We start from the raw sequence: 8,355 nt of genomic DNA on the forward strand, positions 1-8,355 counted from the left end.
CTGTGCTTGTAGTGGGGTAGAGGGAAAGGGGAAAATTTCACGTCCCCCAGGACACATGGAGTCATGTGCCCAGATTGCTGCTGGGTACCTGGGAGGATAGTGGGGCACAGAAAAAGAGAAGGGAAGTGAGATATGTTGGGTTTTAGATCCATCTGGAGAGGATGGAGAGAGGGGTTGCTGGACAGACATGTTCCCAAAACAGAATGTTGCTGCCTGGCTTCCAAAGCCCCCTTTAATTCGATGTCACCCAACTACTTTGTCTTATTACCTCTTTTTCACTACACACACTCTCTGCTCTAGCCAGAACACTCCCTTCTCTAATTAACAAATTCATGATTCCCATTTCCTGCCTCGGTGCCTTTGCTCATGCTGTGCTCCCACATGGCCTGCCTTCCCTCCCCTCATGGACAACTCTCCAGTGGCTGGTCATTGTTCAGGATACAGAGCGAATCAACCTCTTTGATCAAACCAATCCCAATTATCCCAGAGATTCTTCCCTTCTCTGAATTCAAATTTATACACAGGGCACTACACTTTAGCACTTGGTAGCTGGCCTCTACAATTGTCCCCAATGATCCTCACCTCCTGGTATTCATGCCCCCATGTAGTCTTCCTCACTGAGCAGAGCTGGCCTGTGTAACCAATAGGATGTGGCAGAGATGACATAGTGTGAATCCCACAGCTAGGTCAGAAAAGACATTGTGACTTCTGGTTTGCACTCTCTTAGATCACCTGCTCTGGAGGAATTTAGCCTCTTGTCAGGGTCAGGAGGACACTTAGGCAGCCCTATGAAGAGGTTCATGTGGTGATAAACTGAAGCTACTAGGCAACCACCAGTACTAACGGCAGGCAAGTGAGTGAGCCATCTTGGATGTCAATCTTCCTGCCCCAGTCCAGCCTTCAGATGACTGCAGCCTCGTGAGACCCAGAGCTAGACCATCCAGCTAAACTGCTTCCAAATACCTGACCACAGAAACAGGGCAAGGGGACAAATGTTCACTGTTTTAAGCTGCTAAGTTTGGGGTAATTTGTTATTCACTAGTAGATAACTAATACTAATGCCATGTTCAATAAAAATCATCTCAAATCTATTAAAATGCAGGGACTATGATTTTTTCCTCTTCCTTGGGTTTCCCATGATTCTTGACACAAAGATGGACACTTTAGAACACGCACAACATGAGGATGTTCTTGCTTGTTCATTCATTCATTCAACAAATACCTGTTGAGCACCAGTGTGCTAGATACTGTGTTTACCAAAAAGGACAAACTAGATAATGTCTCTGCCTGGAGGAGCTTATGATTCAGTCGTTAAATAATCATAAGAAAATATATAATTACCATGTAAGTGCTATGAAGACAAAGTAAAAGAGACAGGGACCTCATTCATATTGGGAATTGGGAGTAGTCAAAGAAGTATCATTTAAGAAGAAACCTAAAGGATAAGTAGCAATCACTCAGGCAACAGGAAAGGAAGCAAGGAAAGGCAGTCCAGGTGTGAGTGTCCTCAGGGCAGAGGGACTTTGGCAGCAAGCAGAGCAAGCCAGGGGAACATTGGCATGGGACGAGGTCTGTGAGGAAGCCCGCGGCCAGCTCATCAGGGGTTTTATGAATCATGTCAGGTGATTTGGATTTTATTCGAAGTGCATGGAGTAGTCACTGGGGGAGTTAAGCAGGGGCTCCATGTCCCTGGTAGGAAGTTATGAGGATAATGTTTTGGAGATGGTTAAGAATGGGGCTACAGTGACAGTGGGCAGTGGCTCCTGCCATCATCCTGCGGAGAGATGACAGTGGCTTGGGCTGGGATAGTGGCAGTGGGAATGAAGAGAAGTGGACATTTGCAAGAGATATTTTGGAAGTAGAATGGACACAAATTGGAGGTAGATGGAAGAGGGGTAAGAGGGAGGCGTGAAGACTTACTTGTTGGTTGGTTGACGATGCAAAATCCTTCAGCAGCCATTCCAGAGGCTGCCTTGGTAGGCGGCCCTTTCCTACTGTGGAGTGAAATGGGACCCCTTCCGCTGGCCCATGACTCTGCCCTCACTTCCCAGCAGCTCTCACTAGGCCTGAGCAGCCCTGTGACCTGGCGGCTGTGCCAGATCTTTGGGCCCCACAAAGCAGGTAACACTGTCCATTTCTGTTCACTGCCGTATGGCCAGGGCCTAGCCCAGTGTCTGGTGCAAAATAGGTGCTCAGTTAATATTGGATGAATGAATGTACACCCAATAAATGAATAAATGAGTGTATATTTGTCCCCCACTCCATATCTATCCCTTTGATACTGCTCTGGATATTTAATCCAGCCCCAAAGAGCTCCTGCTGGAGCCCGAGCTCTGAGCGCTGAGGACTGACTTGGGGCAGGTGGGAGAATTCGGGCGCCAGAAAGGGCACAAACCCCAGTCTGTTTGTCTTACCTGATATCCCTTCCAGCCCTAGACCTCTTCCCTGGGTCCTGGCTCTGGTCCCAGCCCTCTGCCATGGAACCTCAGAGGGTCCTGGTTTCACATCCCGAGACCAGCTTCTCACCAATTCCGCTCAGCTCTTTGCCAAACAGGAAGCAGGTCCTACAGAGCTCCGGTTCTTATACCTTATTGCGTATCAGAATCACCTGAGAGCTTGTTAAAAGGCCAGCTTCCAGGGCCCTCGCCCAGATAATCTGATCCAGTAGGGCCTGAGGCCCAGGAAACTGCCTTGTTAACAAGCTCTCCAAATGTTGCAGGGGTTCCTGGGTGACACTGTGAGAAGCTCGGCTGTAGCGTGTTGGGACCTGGGTGATGCCCCGATCATACTGTCTCAGCTAAATGTCCTCAGCAACACCACAGCAGATGGGGTGGGTGTCAGGCCTTGCCCAAGGGCCAGGGTCCTCATGGCCATTAGAGGACACACCTGTGCCAGGCCCTGGGCATGCTGACCTCAGGAGACTCCCACGTCACGTCAAACATGAAAACGCATGCACAGCCCATGTTCAATATGTCTCTTTGCTCTAGGAAATTTGAAAGAATCTTTATACTGTTGAGCTTTTTAAAATAAATTATTCGTATTGTTTTTATCGTCATATATAAACACTATTATATAATAATACATGTTTATTAGACATATATACCAGTAGAGTTGAATTGTAGGTGACCATTGACATTTTATAGACATTTAATTAACATTTACTAATTTCAATTTAGAAATTTTTGTCTCTTGGAGCCAGTACATTTTAAATTCAGGTTTCAAATATTTTCCACAGGCCCTTAAAAAAGCCAGCAGGCCCAGGGCACGGTGCCCATAAAGAGGCACTGTGCCACCTGAGGCAGCTTTTCTGAAGCCATCCGGGGCGGGAGGGAGGGTCTGGGTTAGCGCAGGGCGCAGGGAGCCTCCAAGTCTGCACACGAGCCCTCGGGAGGCATCCCGACACTGCAGGGTGGCGAGCATGGTTGTGCTGGGCTCAGCATGGCCCATGTCCACCCGCCACCTGGGCACTAAATATAGCCCATACACAAAGCCCTTTCTGCCTGGGAGCCTGCAGAGGTGGCTTAATTGGCTGGAATTGCCACAGAGAGAAGCTCTGTTAAAACAAATTGAAAACAGGCTTCGCCCCACAATTCTAGGATGCTGAGGTTCATAATTAGACAATGGATTTTTCCTGCCAGCAACACATATTGCTGGCCTCAGTCACTGGTGAATCCTTCAGCTTGATCATCTCAGGTGTTGAGGTCCGGCCTGGTGTGGGTGTCTGGGGAATACTTGCTTTCCCCGGTCACCCAACAAAGTAGGACATTTTCCCCCCAGAGTTCTGTTCCTTAGTGCTATGGACTGAATATTTGCGTCCCCCTAAAATTCATATATTGAAGCCCTAACCCCCAGTGTGGCTGTATTTGGAGATGGGGCCTCTAAGGAAGTAATTAAGGTTAAATGAGGTCATAAGGTCATAGTCGATAGGATTACTGTCCTTATAAGAAGAGATACCAGAGAGCTCCCTCTCTGCTTGTAGAGGAACATAGTTTCCGTCATGTGAACACACAGCAAGATGGCGGTAGCCTACAAGCCAAGAGGAGGCCTCAGAATGAAAGGTACCTTGCTGGCACCTTGATCTTGAATTTCCCAGCCTCCAGAACTGTGAGAAAGAAATTTCTATTGTTCAAGCCACTCAGTCTGTGGTAGTTTGTTATGGCAGCCTGAGCTAATAAACTTAGCACCTTGATTCTCTCCTCTGAACCAGCACCACTGAGCCCAACCCCAGGCCCACCCACTCAGAGCCTGCATGGTAACAGGATGCCCGGTGATTCAGAAGTATTACAGACAATAGGGCATTGGGCTTGTGGGAGGTCTGACGGGGCTAGCAGTCATTTACTCCTCAGTATGAATGAGGGACCCTACGTGTGGGCTGCTGAATACCTAGGGTGGGAAAAGAGAACACTTTGAAACTAAAAATAGCTGCTGGCCTCTCAGATTTGTTGATGGTAGATCTTACATGACTCCATCCGTGGCTGGTCTGACCTGGTTCTGAATTCAGCTGGCCTGGGCAGAGGGGAAGTCTTTAAATATCTTTCAACTGATACATGGATACAACGTTTCCCAAATGAGGGGTAGTCCTGCCTTGTTGAAGAAATGATAAGAGATTTACACTGCTTTGCCCTTTCACCTCCACATGCCCTGGGTCACTGTTGGCTTAGGGGAATTGAATCCTACACACCAACTGTAATCAACTGGTAATGGCTGCCTAAAATGCTGTGTTGAGAAAGGATTTAAGGCTTCCTCTGGGATCCGTGAACAACAGAACCTTGATGGATTGGCACCGTCTGCCAAGAGCATGGAGTGGGAGTAACTGCCAGGTATTAGTTGATTCCACTCTAAGGCAAAAGGCACGATTGACACACAAAATAATGAACCAAATGGTTAGATCTGGTTCTGCCTGTGCTGCTGTTATCATTTATTTATTTGTCATATATTGTCATTTTTTTGTGCAAACAAGATTTCCTGACTTTAAACACTCAAAAAGGAAAAATAAGCAAGAATAAGTAGAAAAAAAATTGGAAGAGAAGAGTAAGTGGGGGGAATTAGCCCTAGCAGATATTGCTATAATTCAATGATTCTGTTTTCTGTTTGTTGTAGTTTTTACAACTTCACATCTCTGAATTACGGTGTGTCATTGAGGTGGCAGTCAGGCTGTAGCTGTCCACACACATCAGCGCTGGCTGAGACTGTCAGCAACTTGGAAGAAAATCCTGGAGACAGTCGCAGGGTATTCTTTTAAGAAACGCTGCATAATCAAACTTGTCCTCTTGACAGCACAGAGGACAACGTTGGCTGGAAAAACAAGCACGTCAATGGTCAGAATCAAAATACCGGTATGAAGACATTTTAGGACCACCTTAGCCAATTTATTCTGCTTATATTTTCTTCTATGTATAGTCAAGCGTGAAATAGGATAAACTTCTATGACTACATAAGTCTAAAAGTGCTCTTTCAATAAGTATGAAGTGAAACTTGAAGAGGCAAGAAAGCGTTGTGTTATGGTTTAACTGGCAGCAGTTGTCTTCTTTCTTGGTGGTACATAAAATAGCAGCGGACCTTACAGCCTTGGATTAAGTGAAAAATAGGTGTTATAAAGCAAGAATAATTAAAACATTACACTACAGGAGCACAACAGATTCATTCATTCAGTCAGTCAACAAGTAACTTATGGAGGACACGGCATACACTAGGCACCCTTCTAGAAGAACGTCAGTAAAAGAAGATGTCCCTGCCCTTGTGGGGGCTTACACGCTAGCAAGAGTAGGTAGATAATAAATTAACATACAAACAAATAAATATATAATATTTCAGGGTTGGTAAATACACAGTGGGGGTAGAAGGTGAGGGTGCAGGGTGGGGTTTCTATTTTATATCGAGTTTTCAGGAAAGACCTTCCAAGAAGGTGGCATTTGAGTAGACACCTGAAGGAGGTGAGGAGAGAGCTGTGTGTGTAGCTAGAGGAAGAGCATTGTGAGTAGAGGAAACAGCATGTGCTAAGGCCCTGAGGTAGGAGTCCTCTTAGCATATTCAAGGAGCAGAGGGGACAAGTGTGGCTAGAGCTCAGCAAGACAGTGGGTGCATGAAAGAGGATAAGTATCTCAGAGGTAGCTGGGGGCCAGGTCAGGCAGGCCTAGGGACTTTGTGGGATTTTGGGAGCCACTGGAGGGTTTTGAGCAGAGGAGGACATGACCTGACTTGCATTTTAAAAGGATCACTCTGGCTGCCAAGGGGAGAAAAGTCCAGCATCAGGGCTGCCACAGAAAAATCAGTTAGGAAGCTGTTGCCATAACCCAGGTGAGAGACGATGGGGCAGCGGTGGAGGTGGTGGGAGCTGGCTGAATTCTGGTTATATTTGAGGGCAGAGCTGACAGGACTTGGGAGAGATTGTGGATGTAGAAAAGAGTCACGACTTGAAGATCTGTGACCTGAGCGACAGGAAGAATGGAGCTGCTGTTTCTTGAGTGGGGAATGTTTTGGGAGGAGGTTTTGGAGAAGATTGGAGTTTGGATTCAGCAATGTTAAGTTTCAAATGCAGATTAAGCCTCCAAGTGGAGACTGAGGGGACAGTTGGCTGCATGAGTCTGGAGCTGAAGGGAGATGTCTGGGCCAGAAAAATAAGCACCACATACCATCAATGCACAGCTGGTGTTTAAAGCTGTGAAGCTGGATGAGCTCAGCTTGGGAGAGAGAAGGGAAAACACACCAGGATAGAGCAGGAGAGGATGCCATGATCCAGGGGGGGGGGGGGGGGAAGAGCCAGAAAAGGAGGCCGTGAAGGCTTGGCCAGAGACGTAGGCAGGAAGCGAGAGGGAGAGGACCCTCTCTGGCTGTGTCTCCAGAGAATGGCTGCGGCAGATCCATGGACCGGAACAGAAATCCCGGAAATAGACCCCAGAACTTAGAGGAATTCAGTGTACAGTAAAGTAAATTTCAAACCAGTGGGGAAAGAGGAATCATTCAGTAAATGGGATTGCTGTCTGGAAAAAAAAGTGAAGTTGGATCAGGATAAATTTCAAATATAACCAATATCTAAATGTATAAATAATTAAAATTTAAAAACATAGACTAGAAGAAACCACAGGGAAATTTTTTTTTAATAATCCTTTGTTAGTGTAAAACAAAACCCAGAAAGCTATAAAATAGAAGTGATAAATGCACACATAATAATAAAAACTATCTGCATGGCAAAAACCACCTTTAAAAAAGTCAAAAGATAAGTGACAAAATGGGAAAAATATTTACTACTCATTCAGGGCTAATTTCCATCATATCTAGAGGTACTAAATTCATAATGATAATGATAACAATAACAATAATAATAAAAGAACAATAACCAATAAAAACATGGGTAAAGATTGTGCAGTGACCACTTAAGGAAAGGAAAATCAACTTCTTTCTAAGTCTTGCTGAAAAGATGCTCAGACTCACTCACAATAAAAGAAATGCAAATTAAAACTACATAAGAGAATAATTTCATCAATTGAATTATTTTAAAAAAATTTAAATTTTGATAAAACACCATATTAGAGAGGCTTTAGTGTTTTGCAGTCCCTCCAGGTGGGAGTGTGTGTAAATTGGTAAGACCACTATGGAAAGCAATTTGGGCAACATTCATTAAAATTAGAAAAGCACAGTCCCTTTGACAACAGCATTTCTCCTTTTAGGAATTTACCTACCCACAGAGGAAATGACATATTATAGGATTATTCACTGTATGATTGATTTTCTTTGTTTTTAATAAATTTATTTTGAAACATCTCAAACTTAAAGAAAAGTTGCAAGTATGGTTCAAAGAACTTTTTTTTCTGAAATCATTTGAGAGTAAATTATTTTCATGCTCTCTCACTGGGTAAATACTTTAGTGTATATTTCTTTCAAAAAAGGACATTCTTCTTCATAACCATAAAACAGCCATCAAAATCAGGAAATTAACGAATATAGCAAGGGTGAAAATTAGAATAAACCCTGTGGTATTGGATTGGAATTGGAGGTATTGGTATGAACTCACCATTTTCCATATACAGAGAGATAGAAATAAATGTAGATATAAGTGGGTGTGTGTGTGTTCTCTAGCTCTGTCGCCTGAGAGCCCCTGGAAGCAGTGACATCCCAATGGCAGTGAGCACATCTGGGGACCAGATCTTGGCTTCTGAATACCATTTTCCATAAAGGAATGAGGGCTCCTTGGAGAGATGGCTAATTCCAGAGCCGGATCAAGGCAAATTCAAGATGAGCCTGGAACTCTCCTTTAAGAATATGATAATGTATGTATGAAGCTATTACTGGCCCGTTCATCTCTTCAAGGTATTAAAATTGCTGTATTAAAAACATTGATGAGGGGCTGGCCCTGTG

The sequence above is a fragment of the Ceratotherium simum genome, chromosome 11 (genome assembly GCF_057802395.1).
Source record: "Ceratotherium simum simum isolate JZ-2026a chromosome 11, ASM5780239v1, whole genome shotgun sequence".
Taxonomy (NCBI): Eukaryota; Metazoa; Chordata; class Mammalia; order Perissodactyla; family Rhinocerotidae; genus Ceratotherium; species Ceratotherium simum.